The sequence below is a fragment of the Coregonus lavaretus genome (genome assembly GCF_964263955.1).
Source record: "Coregonus lavaretus genome assembly, chromosome: 37".
Classification (NCBI taxonomy): Eukaryota; Metazoa; Chordata; class Actinopteri; order Salmoniformes; family Salmonidae; genus Coregonus; species Coregonus lavaretus.
The window spans coordinates 19,298,800-19,319,973 of NC_140024.1; positions in this window are offsets into that span (position 1 = coordinate 19,298,800).

A 21,174-nucleotide genomic window follows, 5' to 3' on the forward strand; every position below is an offset into this window, starting at 1 on the left:
AATTGGTCAGATTTCTGCAACATTTACCAATCACATCATGTTTTGATTTGTATTCGCATAGTGATTGGTCCATGAAGCCACAGGAGGCCATTTGAAATGTATCCTTCATTTTCCTTGTCTGTAATCTAATTCTAATGTAGGCTGATCAATGTGTTAGGCAGTGGAGGCTGGTGGGAGGAGCTATAGGAGGACAGGCTCATGGTAACGGCTGGAATGGAATTAAAAGGAACGGAGTCAAACGTGGTTTCCATATGTTTGAGACCATTCCATTCATTACAATGAGCCTGTCCTCCTATAGCTCCTCCCAGCAGCCTCCACTGGTGTTAGGCTACCTGTTGTCCCTATGCCTGCAGTAAATTATCATGTTTTTACGCTCAATCAGGTAACGCAATTCTATTCCTTGGCCCTTTAGTGTAATACTTTTTGAATTACTTCAGTATGATAAAACAACCTGTAGGTCGAAACTTTTGCAGTTTTGAAAGCAGCCCTTGCCCATCTCAGGTGGGTCCATGCTATCTGGATTCCTTGGGACGTTCCTACCCCATTGAAGTTTACATTTTAAATGGTTAGGGTAGGGACGGCCCAAAGACCCAGATAGCATGGACCGTCTCAGCAGTTGGCAATTGTAATCAAGGACTGGGTCAGTTACCTTGAGTATAAAGATGGCGGTTTCTGTTAGATCTGTAAATTCCATTTACCATGGCATAGGTGGTACAGGGAGGATGGTCGAGCGGCCTATTATATTCCGAATTAAGAGCAGTAGGCCAGATTGTAACTATTTATGACAAGTCACCCAACAAAATACTTACCCTACTCTAAACTTTACAGATATGGTTCCATATGTTTGATATGTTACATGGCCTACAGTATCAGTGCTTCAGGAATATTGACAAAGGTCTCCTTGAAACAATGTCAGTCTAGTCTCATTACCAAAGTTGGCCTACAGTAATTGTGTTCATTGTGCAATTATAATTGCCCCAGGATGTTTTATTTTATGTGATAGTTTTGTAGCCTGCGTAGGCTAGCAGACTAAACTCCAAACGTAGCCTAGGCTAGTCTACAATAGGCCTTGGTTAGGGCCCACTCACTTTGTTTTATGAGTGTGAATGTATAGTTTAGCCACATGAGGTCTGTTCATAGATTTATTAAAGCAATTACATTTTCCCGGAAAGGTGACATTTTTAGAAGGCATGCAAAGAAAGAAAACAATGTGGCTGTTGCAGTAATATCATTCTGAAGGTTGCCACCCTGTCTCTCACAGCATTCTGTCACTGCTCCCAGGCAGGCCACATCAAAATACCTCCTCCAATGTGGTTTGGTAATCCTTGAGCTTCACGCTTAGATTATAAACATAAAACACTCAGATCAAGTCCAAGTTAGTGTGAACTGCATGGCCAGCATGGAGTCAATGTACAGGAGCTCTCACAGGCATCTTTTGCTTACCTATATTCAAGATATTATAATTTTACAATGTGGCGTTAAACTCAAACCTTTATAGGTCTTATAGGTCTTACCAATATTTGTGTTGAAATGAAATTCTGTGAAAACTGGCACCATTGTACATTATTGGCCATGCACCCACAATAATCTTTTAATCCTGGGAAACAAATATGCATTTGTTTACCCTCTCTTGGAGGAATGGATTATGTGTAGATTATCAGTGCCAACCAGCATATGATTTGAACAGAGAGTACAGATGTTTAATATGGCAGATAGCGAGCAATATGCTGTGAGTTTTTGCCACCACACACTTACTTCAAAGTACTGTGGATGTGCCATAGCATTTAATAATATGTGGGTATTAGGGATTTCGATTATTGTGATTCTTGGCCTTAAATTGTGGGTACTTTGAAGAAAATAGTTTAATTTTACCACTGTCACCCCCCCCCCCCCCCCTCCCTCCCCCATTTCACTTTTATTTTCCTATTATTCTAGTCGACTCAACTGTGAATTGGCTTAAAATGTATTTCCATGTTCCCCATAATTGCAGTATTGTTAAAATAAGACTTTGATGGTTCTCATGGAAACCCATAAGTACACATCACGCTGTGCAATTACTCAAAAAATAAAACCTGCTAATGTCAGAGTGGTGAAAATATCACAGTGTACTCTCATTTCCAAAATCCAACTGGGAAGTATTACATTTTGAATTCGACCACATGCATGCTCACAGACACATGGAAAAGCCATTATGAGGAATTAAATACTAAGGTCTGTGGGTACATTTTGGACAGTGCCTTCGGTAATTTGCTTCTAGTTTGGACGATGCCATGCAGGAGGTATGTGTGAGAGTATGGCCAATTCACACTGCAGTGAGGCACATTGGTAATACTAGGCACTCTGCCTTTATCTGTTTACTGCGCCTCTCTTATCAAGTCTTTAATTACTTAATTATTCTTCATTAGGCTCAATTAAAATACAATAGACTCGCTGCAGCAAAAGTCAGGCAATTTCTGCTCCCTCTCAGCAGTGTACAAAGCACAACAGAGGTAGGCTACCGTGCATGCCCTTCTATATGTACTTGGAAAAATAGTTTTTTTTTCAAATTCCTTAGATGAAAGTCCTGGGTTCTCTCTTATTGTTATGCTAACAGCAAAATGTAACACTGACTCTTGTGAAATGTTCATGCTCCTCTATGTCTTGTGAGCAATAGATTCACATACATGGCAATCAACACACCTTCACCAAACAAAATTGCTTTCAGAAATGGAAATTGTTTTCTTTCTCTATATTCATGCAAGTGATTTGTTGTGCAATGTCACCTTACTCAGTGGTAGTGTGTAGCCGGCCCAGGTTTACATCAAGTTTTTTTCCCCTCCCCTTCTCTCTGCCTCTGTCTAAATCAGTCAATTTATTTCCAAATTGCAAGCTGAGTGTAGGAGCAAGGGCTTTTTCAGTGGTTGCGAAATATTAAATCAATGCACCCCTATATATGGAGAAGGTTTAATTTTTTATTTGATATTGATGGGGATGAACCTGGCTTTGAGTGTCATGAAGGACATACTGTTTCTAATCCCAGGCCTTTATATTCATAGAACAAAGACAGTTGTGAAAAGTGAATGAGGTGGATTAATGGAGTCGAAGGAGGATGCTGTGCTGTACAGCTAGGACAGTCCTTGAGTGGCTTTACTGCTGCTGTTGTCAGACTTTTATTTATTAGCATCACAAGAAGGACAGTTGCCCCAAGGATTTGAATAATCCACTGGTAACAAATGACCATGGGATCAAATTTAAATGTGTGCTACCTTTATGATTATCCCCACCCAAATCATAAACAGAAGTAATTTATTTTAGTTAACCTTTATTTTAACAGGGAGTTCTCTTTCACAGATGATCCCTGTATACACATCAATACACATCAAATATTGGTGGGCACATAGAGATAGAACAACTGTTCTACATAGAGATAGAACAACTGTTCTACATAGAGATAGAACAACTGTTCTATTATCTATGGAGGGCATTAGTGGCCATTGCCAGCTATGACAGCAAGTGTGGTGATGATGATAATGAAGTAGGTCTATTGTGCTGTTTCAGAGGTTGCATACAGTGCATTCGGAAAGTATTCAGACCCCTTGACTTCTTCCACATTTTGTTACGTTACAGCCTTATTTTAAAATTGATTAAATAAAAAAATGTCCTCATCAATCTACACACAATACCTCATAATGACGAAGCAAAAACAGGTTTTTAGAAATGTTTGCAAATTTATAAAAAACAGAAAAACCTTATTATCATAAATATTCAGACCCTTTGCTATATAACTCGAAATTGAGCTCAGGTGCATCCTGTTTCCATTGATCATCCTTGAAATGTTTTTACAACTTGATTGGATGTGGTAAATTCAAGTGATTAGACATGATTCGGAAAGGCACACACCTGTCTATTTAAGGTCCCACATTTGACAGTGCATGCCAGAGCAAAAACCAAGCCATGAGGTTGAAGGAATTGTCCGTAGAGCTCCGAGACAGGATTGTGTCAAGGCACAGATCTGGGGAAGGGTAGAAAAAAATGTCTGCAGCATTGAAGGACCCCAAGAACACAGCGGCCACCATCATTCTTAAATGGAAGAAGTTTGGAACCACCAAGACTCTTCCTAGAGCTGGCCGCCTGACCAAACTGAGCAATCGGGGGAGAAGGGCCTTGGTCAGGGAGGTGACCAAGAACCCGATGGTCACTCTGACAGAGCTCCAGAGTTCCTCTGTGGAGATGGAAGAACCTTCCAGAAGGACAACCATCTCTGCAGCACTCCACCAATCAGGCCTTTATGGTGGAGTGGCCAGACGGAAGCCACTCCTCAGTAAAAGGCACATGACAGCCCGCTTGGAGTTTGCCAAAAGGCACCTAAAGGACTCTCAGACCATGAGAAACAAGATTCTTTGGTCTGAAGAAACCAAGATTGAACTCTTTGGCCTGAATGCCAAGCGGCACGTCTGGAGGAAACCTGGCACCATCCCTACGGTGAAGCGTGGTGGTGGCAGCATCATGCTGTGGGGATGTTTTTCAGTGTCAGGGACTGGGAGACTAGTCAGGATCGAGGGAAAGATGAATGGAGCAAAGTACAGAGAGATCCTTGATGAAAACCTGCTCCAGAGCGCTCAGGACCTCAGACTGGGAAGAAGGTTCACCTTCCACCAGGACAACGACCCTAAGCACACAGCCAAGGCAATGCAGGAGTGGCTTTGGAACAAGTCTCTGAATGTCCTTGAGTGGCCCAGCCAGAGCCCGGACTTGAACCCGATCGAACATCTCTGGAGAGACCTGAAAATAGCTGTGCAGCGACGCTCCCCATCCAACCTGACCGAGCTTGAGAGGATCTGCAGAGAAGAATGGGAGAAACTCCCCAAATACAGGTGTGCCAAGCTTGTCGCGTCATACCCAAGAAGACTCAAGGCTGTAATCGCTGCCAAAGGTGCTTCAACAAAGTACTGAGTAAAGGGTCTGAATACTTATGTAAATGTCATATTTCAGTTTTTTTTTCATTTTTTATGAATTTGCAAACATTTCTAAAAACCTGTTATGGGGTATTGTGTGTAGATCGATGAGGGGAAAAAAACAACAATTTAATACATTTTAGAATAAGGCTGTAACGTAACAAAATGTGGAAAAAGTCAAGGGGTCTGAAAACTTTCCGAATGCACTGTATGTGTCTGCTGATTAGCTTTCAAGAGTTGTTTACACTGTAATCTGACCTGCAGCATAGTTGTACAAGTGGTGAGACCCAACTCACTGGATGAGAGCCTACTATACATAATCTCCATCTAGACTTTAACTACAAAGACAAGGGCAAGGCTAGCTTCTTATTCATCCACACATTCAGATATACGTTATTATTTGGAAAGAAAACAGGTCAGCAACAAAAAACTAATCAACATATCACAATTGTAACATCTGCTGTGACAAAAACAGTAATTTAAGCTTTTTGCATTTCCATGAATGAAATCCTGTAGCTCAGTTGGTAGAGCATGGAGCTTGCAACGCCAGGGTTGTGGGTTCGATTCCCACGGGGGGCCAGTATGAAAAATGTATGCACTCACTTAACTGTAAGTCGCTCTGGATAAGAGCGTCTGCTAAATGACTAAAACAAGCCATGTTTTATTCTGTTCTGTTTGTTTCACAGAGAGGGAGAGAGAGAGAGGATAATTACACCTGCCTATCATTTTAAAGGTAAGCCATGGCTGATCGTCTTTTCACAGAGGGAATGAACAATTGATTAGCTTTGTTTGACATATAGAGTTACTCAGCTGTGAACTGCATCTGTGTCTTCCCCTTTGATTGTGTTAGCCCTGTGCTGGGCACCAGAGGGGCGCGCCACCAGGGTGGAGCCGCCGCTGAAGTTCACCTGATACAACTTTGATCTGCGCCAGCGGGGGTGGAGATGATTTTATTTAAGGTGTCTCAGCGTCTCCGTGGCATTGCGCTGTGTGAGGTACACAGTGAAATCGCATGTTTATTTGCGCTATGCTGGATGTGTGCCCTTTCTCGCAAGTGCACACACACACACAAACACACACACACACACTAAACACACACACACTAAATACAAACACACAGATCATTGAACCCCCCCCCCCCCTTGGTTCTGCTCCATCAGGGTTTTACCCACAGCTGCAGTGTTGTAAGGCTGCAGCTCAGTGTGCCTACCCTTTGGCTGGAGAAACATGCCTGCAGTTACCTCTATCAGTACTGGAGGGCCTCAGGGCTAATGCAGCACAGGTAATATACAGTCTCTGTCTATATGTTCACTCATCTTGTCTATCTGTCTGATTCCAGGATTCCCTCTGCCATGTTGGCTGATACACCACCACTTCGCTGATCCTCAACACTGGGGCCCCACAAGAGTGCGTGCTCATCCCACTCCTGTACTCCCTGTTCACCCATGACTGCATGGCCAAGCACTCCTCCAACTCAATCATCAAGTTTGCAGAAAACACAACAGTAGTAGGCTTGATTACCAACAATGACGAGACAGCCTTTCAGGGAGGAGGTGAGGGCTCTGGGAGTGTGGTGCCAGGAAAATAACCTTTCACTCAACATCAACAAAACAAAGGAGATGATCGTGGACTTCAGGAAACAGCAGAGGATGCACCCCCCTATCCACATCAACGGGACCGCAGTGGAGAAGGTGGAAATCTTTAAGTTCTTTGGCGTACACATCACTGACAAACTGAAATGGTCCACCCACACAGACTGTGGTGAAGAAGGCGCAACAGCCTCTTCAACCTCAGGAGGCTGAATACATTTGGCTTGACACCTAAAACCCTCACAAACTTTTACAGATGCACAATTGAGAGCATCCTGTTGGGCTGTATCACTGCCTGGTACGGCAACTGCACCACCCGCAACCGCAGGGCTCTCCAGAGGGTGGTGCGGTCTGCCCAACACATTACCGGGGGAAAACTACCCGCCCTCCAGGACACCTACAGCACCCGATGTCACAGGAAGGCCAAAAAGATCATCAAGGACATCAACCACATGAGCCACTGCCTGTTCACCCCACTGTTATCCAGAAGGCGAGGTCAGTACAGGTGCATCACAGATGGGACAGAGAGACTGAAAAACAGCTTATATCTCAAGGCCATCAGACTGTTAAATAGCCATCACCAGCACATTAGAGGCTGCTGCCGATAGACATAGACTAGAAATCACTGGCCACTTTAAGAATGGAACACTAGTCACTTTAATAATGTTTACATATCTTGCATTACTCATCTCATATGTATATACTGTATTATATAATATTCTACTGTATCTTAGTCCATGCCGCTCTGTCATTGCTCGTCCATATGTGTATATATTCTTAATTCCATTCCTTACTTAGATTGTGTGTATTGGGTATATGTTGTGAAATTGTTAGATATTACTTGTTAGATATTACTGCACTGTCGGAGCTAGAAGCACAAGCATTTCGCTACACCCGCAATAACATCTGCTAAACACGTGTATGTGACAAATAACATTTGATTTGATTTGTTGGTGAAATGGTGAATCACAGAGTGCTGAAGCTGTGCAGCTGCTGGGATAGGAGCCTGCTGGACATAATGAGGAGAGGAGAGTCTTTGTTATGGATGACCACAGACTGTACTCATTTATCACCTTATATACTGTTATACTATATGTGGCCTGAAAGCATCTCAACCAGCTGAAATAGGCCGACTCAAAGGAATACAGTGTCTCAAAGCTTAGACTTTCTGTTATACAGTAGGCTGGTGTAATGTACTGTAGCTCTGCTGGTCATTTTCTGTTGTGAATGTTTGTGATGCCACTTGGTAAATGATATGCATTCTGTGCTGTCACATTAATGAAGAAGACGATGTTGATGCCATTTACATTAAAAGGCTTTCTGTCTGGCATCAACATAGAAACTAAAACAAAGCATAAGAGACAACAGACATTCTCTCTGGTAATTACATGAATCACATACTGTATATTCAGCTATGTTTATGATTGGGATTACTAAAGCATCTTTCAGTTGGAGCTTAAAGAACTCATAATGTTTAATTTCCAGTCAACAGTATGCTAGTTTTGTCTTATCAGTATTGAAATAGGGCAAATCGGCTGAATAGTATGTTGGGTACATTGATATACAGTATTGTATGTGTAATCAAACACGTTGAGTGTTTGTGTTAGTCTCAGATAAGATACCACTGTTGAAATATGACAAACAGGTCCATACATTACAGAGCATGTTTTATTGTTTCCTAATAGATGTTTTAATCTATTTTTATCAGACAATACAGAGCATTTAAACCACTACAAGGACCTGCAGAATGGGAGCCGGCATTTTGGTGAGTGTTCCAGTTCCTCCTATTTTTTAACCACTCTCTCTCTCCCTGACCGTGGGTTCAAAAGTTTACAAGGTCTGTAGTGTCTGCATGGCAAGCATTTTACAACAGAAAATTAGGAAACAGTTCATCGCACTTCTGCTTCATCTGAGCACTCCATTTAAAGTAGTCGCTAGGCGGATAAACAGCAGAATGTCTCTCCCCTGTGTGTGCATGGCACCTTGAATGCCCTTAACCACTACTAATAGGAGATAATGATTAGTGCTCTGCGAAAAACAGAGGTTATTTTTGAATTATTAACAAGTTAACTTTGTAGTGGAGGCACTTTATCCCTGAGGACAAACACCCCAAATGTTTGCAAAATATAATTAAGCCGAGGCATCTTTAAATGTCATTGCAGCCTGTGCCATGTTTCAAATTGTTCTGCATCAACAGAATTTAACGAGATGGCTAAGGAATCCATTTCCTGCAAGCATGTGATAAGCTACACATACAGTGGAACACTTTCATTGATTGCCAAAATAAAGCATTTTGTATGCAAATGGGGGAATGGAGTGGCTAAGCTTATTCAGCCTCATGGACACCAAATAATGGCCTTTACAATTAATACTTTCGCATGCTATCCATTGAAAATGTCATCTCCTGTTTAATGGCTCTAAAACATAATTTACACATGCCCAAAAAAGAGGGAAAAAATGTGTTGTGTTCCTATGGATTAATATGAAAGCCAACAAACAAATAAAAAGCTGAAGCTCCCTCAATCCCCCCTCGTATATTGGTCCCTTTCCCGTTGTCTCATGCTCCTGCACATTTTGGATTAACTGATAATCTTTGAACATGAAGGAAGGTCTTGTCACCCCCAGGGGGTGGGGTGTTGAGGGGGAAGCGCTGCAGGATTGGAGCCTAGCGCTGCATTGTCTCTATGTAATGTACTTGTCTTGGACTTGTAAACATGCTTCTTTTTGTTGTGGTGATACAGCCTACATCCCTTCCCTGCTTCAGGTGTTTTGTTTAATGAGACTCACAGGTCTGTACAGATAAAGGCCATGCAGGAGTTCTTTCTCACAGGCAGTGCAAAGTAACGAAAATACTTGTCAAGATGACTCAATAAAGCAGTCCAATGGAAGCCCTTTAGCAGCTGGTTGATGGCTGTGTAGTAGTAGCCGACACACCACTTGTCTTCCATTAGTAAATATCAGTGGGGCTCGCTGTTGAACTGCCTGGCCCCATCACTCTGCCAGTTGCGTCATGAACGGAGGCTCTTCTAAATGACCACTAAGACCTGTCTCTTGAACAACCTGAACTCTGTGTGAGAGTACATTTGAATGGATGTAGCAGGCTTTTATCTCTGGGCTTGGCCCGTGTCTGATGCACTCCCCCAATCCAAAGCCTCTCCTCTGTTCTGCTCTGTTGTTCAGCCCTCTCTCTGTACAAACATGGTTCTGACGTTTAGAGGTTATATATCCACCGAGCAGGGCTGTGACCAGTCTAATGTCAGGTATGCAGATGAGAAGGCAGCATTTGATTCATATCTGTGATTAGAACTGGGACATATATTGAACCTATGATGTGAAAGGAAAGCACTTAACCTCTCATGAACAACAGAGGAGGTGCTGGGTTGTAGTTAGGTCAATGGAGCAGTAGTGTAGCTTTATATTAGGCTGTGCAGAGGAAGTGCAGTTCATCTTAGCATTGAATATGGTGTGAGGCAAAAGCTAAACTGAAGGTAAAGTAATGTTTCTCACAGGCCACATAACGGTTGCATTTAGCTTGTTTTGTCTCCCTTTAAGCCCTGAGACCTGTGTGTAGTTCAGTCAGCTTCCTGGTCACGTGTCTATGGATCCATACTCCATTCTTCTGGAGAGTGAATATGACATGTATGGTATGTTGAGTGTGGTATTTGATGGGGAGTGAAAGGGGTTTGACAGGCTGATTTTGTGTATAATCATGTTTGGTAGGTTTACTAGTGAGGATGACATTAAGGTGTCCACTAGGGAGGATCTACAGGAGTGACAACCGTAACAGCTAGCAGTAGATGATCCATGAAACCACTACCATTTGACAGTCATTTCATGCAGGTCTTTTCACCATTCTCCATCCCACTCCTTAGAAACTTGGCTGGGACTGACTGTGAAAGTATGGACAGTTAAGCTATTCATGTCAACGTATAATAATATAATATGCCATTTAGCAGACGCTTTTATCCAAAGCGACTTACAGTCATGTGCGCATACATTTTTACGTATGGGTGGTCCCGGGGATCGAACCCACTACCCTGGCGTTACAAGTGCCATGCTCTACCATTTGAGCTACAGAGGACCGTATGAATAATGGGCTTTCCTATCTTTTCACACTCAGTTCCAGGAGACCTTCAACAGAGCATCCTTTAACCTCCATATTCAATATGTGTATTGGTACATTATCACAGAGCAGAGGTCGATTTATGCTTTCAAAAGCCATGCTTTCAGCTCTGTAAGCTCAATTTCTATGGATTCTGTAACGTCCGGTTGGACAAGACCAGGAGATGAAGCTATGACTATCATGACTAACTTTCTTCTGTCAAGGTAATGTTTCATGGTCATTGGTATCAAGGGAATGTTTTCTACTTTGTATTTATCGGTTTCATTGAGGTCACCACAGGCAGGGTATAATACAATATCTCAAGGTAGGCCCCCCCCCCACCACTCTAGTGTAGCCTATAGCTTGTTCTCTGTAACACCTTATCCAATATCGCCCTTCTTCCATTTTGCACTTTCGTCCTTCTCCACCTCAACCTGGCGTTCTCGGGATACGAACCCTGTGTCGCGTCGAGTCAAGGGCAGCAGCAAAAGTGTTGACAGCAGCGTTTGAGGTAAATGAGAGAGCTGAGCCCCTACACAGCAGTGGGGATGCTGGGGAAGGGAGGAGAGGCTGGTGAGAGGGACCGTGATGATAGAACTGACCTTCTGATCGGGAGCGTCCACAGGGCCTGGAGAGAGAATCCCCTCTCTGCTGCCCAGGCTGGAATTTTGTGCTTGAGAAGTGTTTAACTTTCTCAAATCCCAATTGCATTCAGCAGGGGGGTCCTCTTTCTCTTTACCCACAGGTTTAGTGGCTGCCCTTGTGCCCGCCGTCTGGGCCTGAGGTGGGGGTGTGGGAGGATCGATAGCATGGCAGCTCCACTGTCAGACAGAGGTGAAGTTAAGCCAGGGAGAGAGATAGAAAAGGCTCCTAAAGATATCTGAGTAGGTATTATCTATGACACCTAGGCTCTCAAGCTTTCAACCATTAAACACATGATCTGGGATAACCTCTGGTTGTCGAGATCCATAGGCCTGCTGTAGCACATTCAGCAAATTCAGTATTGTGGTCTGTTGACTTCCACAGCTTCAAAGGCAATTGCTTTGTATTCCAATGTTAGATATTTGTTGAGAGGCTCTATCATTGGTCTCCTATGCCAATGTTGATTCCTCATGTTGTTTTTGTACTGTTTCATATCATTCTGTTTTAAGTTGCCTGGGCAAGACTGTGAAGGGAAATGTCCTGTAAGTCCCCCATGGCCAGCCCCACAGTCAGACATATTTCAAGTCCTGATGAACCTAAAGCAACATTTTTACCACCAACTAAAAAGATAATGCGATTTGAAATAATCTCCCTGTGCTCTCAGAATGGTGTCAGTAAACAAATATGTTTAGAACAAACGTGGCAGCTTTTATCTCAGCAAAAATCCATAAAGTCTTTACCTCAAGCAGAGAAAGAAACACATTCAATGCGTTTTTATGTTGCGCCTTATTTTTCAGCTAGGCAAGACCCTGCATGGGATTGGAGAGGATGCCTTTCAAAAGGTTGACATTTAACAGTTGTAGACGTAGTGATGGATACAGGAGATGGAATAAGCTAATGGAAAATGACACCGTCATGGTTCATATTTTGAATCAAGCTATGTTAATCCACAGTGTTGTGGAAAATATTGATAAAAATGAAATACTGAGCAAGCAACACCATTTCCCCTTTAACTGTCAGTAAAATTAGATTGCTTGAGCTGATTTTATTCCTCTGAAAATTAGAGATCCTGAAAATCCTCAGTGGCCTGTTTTCCTCTCTGTGAGAGAGATATCCTACCAAAAGCTATGTACTGTATATATCATGGCTTCAATAACGTCCCCACAGTGACAACCTGGCTTTTAATCTGTATGTCTGCATTAATTATGAGTCCTCTGTAGCTCAGCTGGTAGAGCACGGCGCTTGTAACGCCAAGGTAGTGGGTTCGATCCCCGGGACCACCCATACACAACAAAAAAAAAAATTATGCACGCATGACTGTAAGTTGCTTTGGATAAAAGCGTCTGCTAAATGGCATATTATTATACTTGGCTTTACCATAGTCTTTGACCTTACCATTTCCTAGCCAAGTGTGTATCCATGAGTGATTTGGTCTCAATCTGCTCTCTGATGAGACGCTGGCTGAAGCCATATGCCAGTGAAAATGGCTTGAAGTAATCTGAATCTTTGAGGAGCTTAATAAGTGAGAGCAAAGCCAGGGTCCCGGCAAGTTCACAGCTTGATCAAAGACTGGTTACCCGCCTCCAGTTTTTGGTGACGTGACTGAAGATTCCATGATTGAGCCCCTTTTTTTTAAGTTGGAGATAGGATCATAAAGATACATTTTCTTGCTCTGGCATGGAGGATCTCTCCTCTTTTTACTCAATAAGCAAGGAGTATCAATAAAGAAATGGTTATATAAGATACACTGATGAAATATACACAGGCTGCACTGCAGGGACTTCTGGGGGAGCTGGCTTTCATGTAAGAGCAATGATGTGTAGTAGGCCACTGTATGGATATAGGAATAGGATGCCATACCTGGGAAAGAGCCAATGTAGTAAAGCACATGTGTTTGTTAGGCTACAGAACGTTATACCCTGTGAAAGTAACCGTCTCTTCCACTTTACTTCCATACAGTGGGGAAAAAAGTATTTAGTCAGCCACCAATTGTGCAAGTTCTCCCACTTAAAAAGATGAGAGAGGCCTGTAATTTTCATCATAGGTACACGTCAACTATGACAGACAAAATGAGAAAAAATATTCCAGAAAATCACATTGTAGGATTTTTAATTTATTTATTTGCAAATTATGGTGGAAAATAAGTATTTGGTCAATAACAAAAGTTTCTCAATACTTTGTTATATACCCTTTGTTGGCAATGACACAGGTCAAATGTTTTCTGTAAGTCTTCACAAGGTTTTCACACACTGTTGCTGGTATTTTGGCCCATTCCTCCATGCAGATCTCCTCTAGAGCAGTGATGTTTTGGGGCTGTCGCTGGGCAACACGGACTTTCAACTCCCTCCAAAGATTTTCTGTGGGGTTGAGATCTGGAGACTGGCTAGGCCACTCCAGGACCTTGAAATGCTTCTTACGAAGCCACTCCTTCGTTGCCCGGGCGGTGTGTTTGGGATCATTGTCATGCTGAAAGACCCAGCCACGTTTCATCTTCAATGCCCTTGCTGATGGAAGGAGGTTTTCACTCAAAATCTCACGATACATGGCCCCATTCATTCTTTCCTTTACACGGATCAGTCGTCCTGGTCCCTTTGCAGAAAAACAGCCCCAAAGCATGATGTTTCCACCCCCATGCTTCACAGTAGGTATGGTGTTCTTTGGATGCAACTCAGCATTCTTTGTCCTCCAAACACGACGAGTTGAGTTTTTACCAAAGAGTTCTATTTTGGTTTCATCTGACCATATGACATTCTCCCGATCCCCTTCTGGATCATCCAAATGCACTCTAGCAAACTTCAGACGGGCCTGGACATGTACTGGCTTAAGCAGGGGGACACGTCTGGCACTGCAGGATTTGAGTCCCTGGCGGCGTAGTGTGTTACTGATGGTAGGCTTTGTTACTTTGGTCCCAGCTGATTTCTTCAAACCAAGCTGCTTACCTATTGCAGATTCAGTCTTCCCAGCCTGGTCAGGTCTACAATTTTGTTTCTGGTGTCCTTTGACAGCTCTTTGGTCTTGGCCATAGTGGAGTTTGGAGTGTGACTGTTTGAGGTTGTGGACAGGTGTCTTTTATACTGATAACAAGTTCAAACAGGTGCCATTAATACAGGTAACGAGTGGAGGACAGAGGAGCCTCTTAAAGAAGAAGTTACAGGTCTGTGAGAGCCAGAAATCTTGCTTGTTTGTAGGTGACCAAATACTTATTTTCCACCATAATTTGCAAATAAATTCATTAAAAATCCTACAATGTGATTTTCTGGATTAGTTTTTTCTCAATTTGTCTGTCATAGTTGACGTGTACCTATGATGAAAATTACAGGCCTCTCTCATCTTTTTAAGTGGGAGAACTTGCACAATTGGTGGCTGACTAAATACTTTTTTCCCCACTGTATCATGTCCCTTAATCTTTTGAATGGGCTTGACGATTATATCATAGAATTCATGAAAACACAGATATATATATATTTATAATTACATTTGTGTTTATGGATTAACTTACTTCTGCCTGATGCCTTTTATAATGTTTTTGCACTGAAGACCATTCAAAAAGCCTACGAAACTACAAGGCTACTTGCTGGATAAGGACACATCGATAATGACACATTTATCATAGTCTGCTGCTGGAAAAACGTATGTGTTATGGCTTTACACCCCCTGCTATATTGTGGATAAAGAGTTACCTGTTTAACAGAACACAGAGGGTGTTCTTTAATGGAAGCCTCTCCAACATAATCCAGGTAGAATCCGGAATTCCCCAGGGCAGCTGTCTAGGCCCCTTACCTTTTTCAATATTTACTAATGACATGCCACTGGCTTTGAGTAAAGCCAGTGTGTCTATGTATGCTGATGACTCAACACTATACACGTCAGCTACTACAGCGACTGAAATGACTGCAACACTTAACAAAGAGCTGCAGTTAGTTTCAGAATCGGTGGCAAGGAATACGTTTGTCCTAAATAATTCAAAAACTAAAAGCATCTTTTTTGGGACAAATCATTCACTAAACCCTAAACCACTAAACCCTAAACCTCTTCTAATAAATAATGTAGAAATTGAGGTGACTAAACTGCTTGGAGTAACTCTGGATTGTAAACTGTCATGGTCAAAACATATTGATACAACAGTAGCTAAGATGGGGGTAAGTCTGTCTATAATAAAGCGCTGCTCTACCTTCTTAACAGCACTATCAACAAGGCAGGTCCTACAGGCCCTAGTTTTGTCGCACCTGGACTACTGTTCAGTCGTGTGGTCAGGTGCCACAAAGAGGGACTTAGAAAAATTGCAATGGGCTCAGAACAGGGCAGCACGGCTGGCCCTTAGATGTACACAGAAAGCTAACTTTAATAATATGCATGTCAATCTCTCCTGGCTCAAAGTGGAAGAAAGAATGACTTCATCACTACTTGTATTTGTGAGAGGTATTGACATGTTGAATGCACCGAGCTGTCTGTTTGAACTACTGGCACACCCATGCATACCCCACAAGACATGAAATTGTATAACTGCCTTAATTTTGGTGGACCCCAGGAACTGCTTTGGCAGCAGCTAATGGGGATCGATAATAAATACAAATACATCACTTGCATACCTATTAACTTCACAAGAAAAACAATAGTAGATCATTAAGAGTATTTTGTACAGTAGGTGTAAGCGGCACAGTATGTGTATGAACTGCTGCCCAAACTGAGTCTGAGTCTATCAATTGAATTTCATTGGTGTACTGTATCTATGAGTTCTAAGCAGCTGTAGCCTATGCCTGGTTTGACATCAGTTTGAATATTTGATTTCAAGTGGTATCCCTAAATAAAGCATAGAGAGAAAATAATAATCTTATTTTGGAATGATGTGGAATGTGACAGGCTGAAAAGTGTCCTGTTCGTTTGGCTGTGAATGGTTTGAATAGAAGCTAAAGACCGTTCTGCTCTCTCTGCCTGGACAGCTCCCTTCTCCGCCCCCTGCACTTGTTGAATACAAAAACATTGGTCTCATAGCAGAAGGAAATGGCAGACACTGGGCTGCTGTTTGACGAAATGAAACCCGCTCTCTTCCGGAGTGACCGAGAGTTTAGCCTTGATGCATTTTACACCGGGCCTAGCCCTTCGCTGACAACTTATCTGTGACCTGTGGAGAAAGCAGGAACGACTGCGGTGAAAATCAATCTTCGCCTCTCCTTTCGCCTTGAATACCAGCAGAGCAAACAAACATGCCTAAACAATACGATATATACCACATATCAATTACACTAAACGCCTCAGTATCTATACTTCACTGTTCCAGGCACACACCGGTTACAAGGCACACACGCTGCTGTAAGACGATAATGGCGCTGCATTGTTCCTTGCCATCTGGAGGACTGATAAGGCCTGGCTGTGCATAGTTGATAATATGAACCGGCAGAGGAAAAACTGAGTGTTAAACATTTCTTTGGCCCATGAAAAAGGTTCCATTAAGTCCACTGACCCCAATTGAATATTAATGAGCTAATTAACAGATTTATTGTTCTACGCAATTTCTGGAGGGGCAATTTTTTCAAGTGCTATTATTTTTTCTAATTATTTTCTGCACTTTGTATAATTGAATCTTTGTAGCTGCCAGCATCCTGTGCGTGCCTTGGCAACGAGGAAAAGCATTTGGCATGTTTTTTTTCTCCCTTCCTTTCGACTTTGTAAACATAGAGAAAAACTAAACAATGTTTTCTTCGATGGCAATTTGTTTGTTAATAGGATTTCCCCCCTCCTTCATCAACAGAGCTGAAACCAAAAAAGTATCATTTTAAAGCGTTCCAATACAGTATGCATTTTTAGATTTCAGATTTTATTAGATGTATTTTTTTTTTTTTTTTTGAGAAAGGGTGAGGCATGTTGTGAGGTGTTTGATTACAAAACAGCAATCAACTGGGTTCCAGGTGGCTGCTTTACATGGAGGACTTGACAAAGGTTTAAATGGCCAGTGACAGCTGGGACTGATAGATAGTATAATCAGCTGATGAAGAGGATACACACTGAATGGACAGACCACTGAATAGTGCAGCAAGGCTACTGAGAGAGATGAGGATGTTGTTAAGGTAACCTTGAAAGGACTGAATGCAATTTATAATGGGTTTGATAAATCTATAGGATAAACAGGGGAATGCAGCTTTCAGTTCAGCTTTAGGCTAAGTATTTCTGAATTGTTGTTGTGTTACATGATCACTTGGCTATATAGGCAGGCACAGTGTGACTACAGTGCACATTGTTATATAATACAGTTCCTACACAGGCCTATAATTATTGAATATCATTGCATTAGTAAGCACATTCAAATGAATTGTGCCAACAACTCTCTGTACATACTGTACTGCAGTTTAAAGTGGTATTCTATCTATTCCACAGTATATGATCATTGTATTGGGATATTCATGTGCTGGTGGTGTAAAGACACACTTTGATATATGGTAGCTGGGACAGCCTTGTCGTGTACCTTTACTGCTCACTGTATTGAAGCACAGAGTCATGAACTATTGGGCCCTAAGAGCCCGCCTGCCAATCTAACTGTAGCTCAGTTTTACTCTCGGAAGAAGCCTCTCCACCTTGCCAGTGAAGCAAGCAATGAATAAATTGCATAGGGAATATGTATTTGGGATACTTGCTGTAGTGTACATCATATCTGTGCTGTAGCCTTGACAGGAGCCGAAATATTCCCAAACATCAAGTTCAGAGCCATGCTAGACTAGTCTCCTGGTAATGTCTTTACTTCTCATCAGCCATGCAGTAATCTGAGGCATTTTAGAGAGGGAACTTGTCAATGTGCAGTGCAAACTAAGTCTTTTGAATCGTAAATATGCAAGACTATCTGACTGAGAAGGAAGTCTGTAAGAAAACGGCCAAGTTTAAAATGATTGGAAACAATGCATTCCTGTAGTGTTTTGAGACGGTGTAATGGCCAACTGTCAATTTGGACATGCCACTGAATTTCAATCAGCATGTTTAGGCCAAGGAAATTGGAATTATCCCAGCGCATAGAAGTTCACCTCTGTTTGAAAGCAGTGATTAAAGGGTGGTGGGGGGCATTGCGATAACCTTTTTGATAACTGGAATGTAATTATTACATTTTGCTATCTGCAAGTTTACCTAATTCTATTTATGTCTGAAATCCAATTCCAGCCAAATAAAAGCATACATTTCTTTTGGTTACTTTACCAATATAACTTAGAGTAATGAACTCATTTTGCTGTTGTATGGAAATTTGGTCTCATTACAATAATTTTGCCTGATACACCAGCCAGCCGATATTAAGAGCAAGGCCCTACAGTCATAAACTGTTATTATGCTATACATCACAAAGTGCATTAGGTTCATAAAACCTGTCAACAAAAAGGTTAGAGAGTTTCAGCACGTGGCCCACCAGGTTAATATATTTCCTCCAAAGGGCTGAATAGTAATGCCTCAGCTATATTGCAGCTACAGAGAAACCCATTTTCTGCTAGTTGGGGATTTTCAAGGTTCTGTGTTTTGCCCATTTAGACACACTGCCACACTATCCTTAAATCGACACAGATGCCTTTCCCTTCAAATCAACTATTTTAGTCCGCTGGAGGTTCTATATTGACTGTGGACTCTTTCTGTTTATGGAGTTGAATACTATATTCCGATTTGGTGGGCAATTAGGGAGACCTCATAAGAGAATAGTCTGGCTGTTACTGGATATCTTTTCATAAACATACAGAAACAGAATCAATTACAGGCCCTGCAATGTTCTGTCATTACAAGATGTATATGGTTCACTCAACCTCCTTGGCTTCCTGCAAAACCTTACTGTGATTTGCTTGTTTGGCATGTCTCCAATGGCCTCACTCAACACATGCTGTATAGTCACTGCATGGTACAGTTGTCACATACATTTTGCATAAGGAGTATTAAACAACAACTTCAACCTCAATCATTTCTAGGCTCATTGTTTTAAGTGAATGATGGTGAGATCTGATCTCATACAAACAGATGCCACTCTTCAACAGAAACATAATGCAGAATTATTTTAATTGCTTCATTTTCATGTAGCAAGCTGCTCTCGTCTTGACAGTTTGTTGTATATCTTTAGGGAACGTGCAATGCATCTGCTGTTGACGTGAGATCCCTTGAAGGAAGCGTCAATAGATTCAGCCATATAATTGCCACAGGACTTGCATGGCAGGAAAACGAGTTGTGCTCACACTTACAGTATAAAGAAAGATCCAAAGCAGGAACTCGGCTAGTCAGGTTTTGAGACAAAGCAACAAAGTGCGGTAATTGTTTTGTAAGCTGCATGTTAGCATGAATGTGTGATGCTGAGAGAGCTTCTTCATTTTGCACAGTGCTTTTAGCCATCAAATGTGATTTTGAAATGGCTAGATGCTTTCTTGTGAAGGGGAAATCTTTGATAACAATCAATTACAATACATATATTATTTTGTCTGGGCCCTAATGGCTCCTCTATGGGCACGTTGTGAGGCCTGTCTAGTAAATATACACTATTTTCCTTTTAAACATCTTATAATATGCATGAGGAACACAGAAACACACTATGATGGAGGGGTTGAGCATCAAAGTCCAAATGACAATTCAGCTGAGAGTTTCTCAGTCAGAGAAAGGACAATGGAGCAGTTTGTGGTTTGCCTTCCATTATCCAGATTGAATTACTGTGTTGTACTTTTTAGGCCATCTGTTCTGGTTTAAGTCATATTTCCTAGTATACCATGTTTTGTGTGTGGAGAGAACTTATTTGATGGGGTAGAGGGGAGTTTTTCTAAAAACAAAATGGTGGTATGAGCTGTCGCATCATGTTGTAGTATGGTCTGTATTGGTATGCTGATGGAAGTGGAATGAACAAGCAGTAAGGCATCAAACAGTGGACTGATTTTAGTTGCCTATGTAACTGAGTGGTGTAAGTATTGACCTACTAGACAGAGGCTACTTAAATGCCAACAGTTTCTTTTTTTACAATACGTTGAATAACATTTGAATAAAATCATATAAAAGCATAAGGAAAGCCAGACAGATCAGCATTGCTGTATTCAATACTGAGGTATCTACTTTTAGCTGTACTTGCAACAGTAACAATCGTTGGAATGCTCCAGCTCGTTTGAATGATAAGCATTTGGATTGGCTTGGCAAAAGCAGCAGGCTCGTCCCTCTCATTCCCAGAATCAGAAGGCCACAGAGTTTCTGGCTCATCTGAGGATGGTGATGATAGCAGCTAGAGAGGATAGAGGCTGCTGCCTGTGGAATGCATCAAACATAAATTATACATTTGCAATGTTTTCCACACACTATATTAAATTCCATAATTCTGGGGGACTTTGGCTTGTCCTAAACCAGTTATCTCAGGACTGTAATCTGTAGAAATTGCTGTAGAGATATGGTTCAAACAGGGGCCTTAGTTTAAGAGAACATGGGTTCATATTGGGCCACAGCATTATGAAATTATTATTCAAATGCCATTCTGTATGATTCTGAACTCACTGGGGACAGTTATTGCTTTATTATCATTTGTTTATTATTTTAGATTTTAAATTACAAATGGGAGTTTATATGCATTCACTTGTGTTAGCTTCCTAAACAGTTGATATCTGTATAGTTACAGTAGCTGTATCTGTTTATGTAGGTTTTATGTCTCCATCACTTATGTGTTTATCACCTTTTTTCTTTCACATGAAAAATATAATATTGTAATCTCACTTCTATAGCTAATAAAAATACTAAATAACCCTGTGTTAAGGCTTGTTAAAGTGTTATTCACAACTAAATGGTGTTGAGAATAGTTGCAATATTTCTTATTTCTCAGCTGAAATACTGACACCATTCAGTGCATTTTAGGCCTGTGAGAGAGCCTTTAAATGTTAGTGATCCACAGTGGCGGTACTGAGATGGAATAGAGGTGCATGGCTTACAG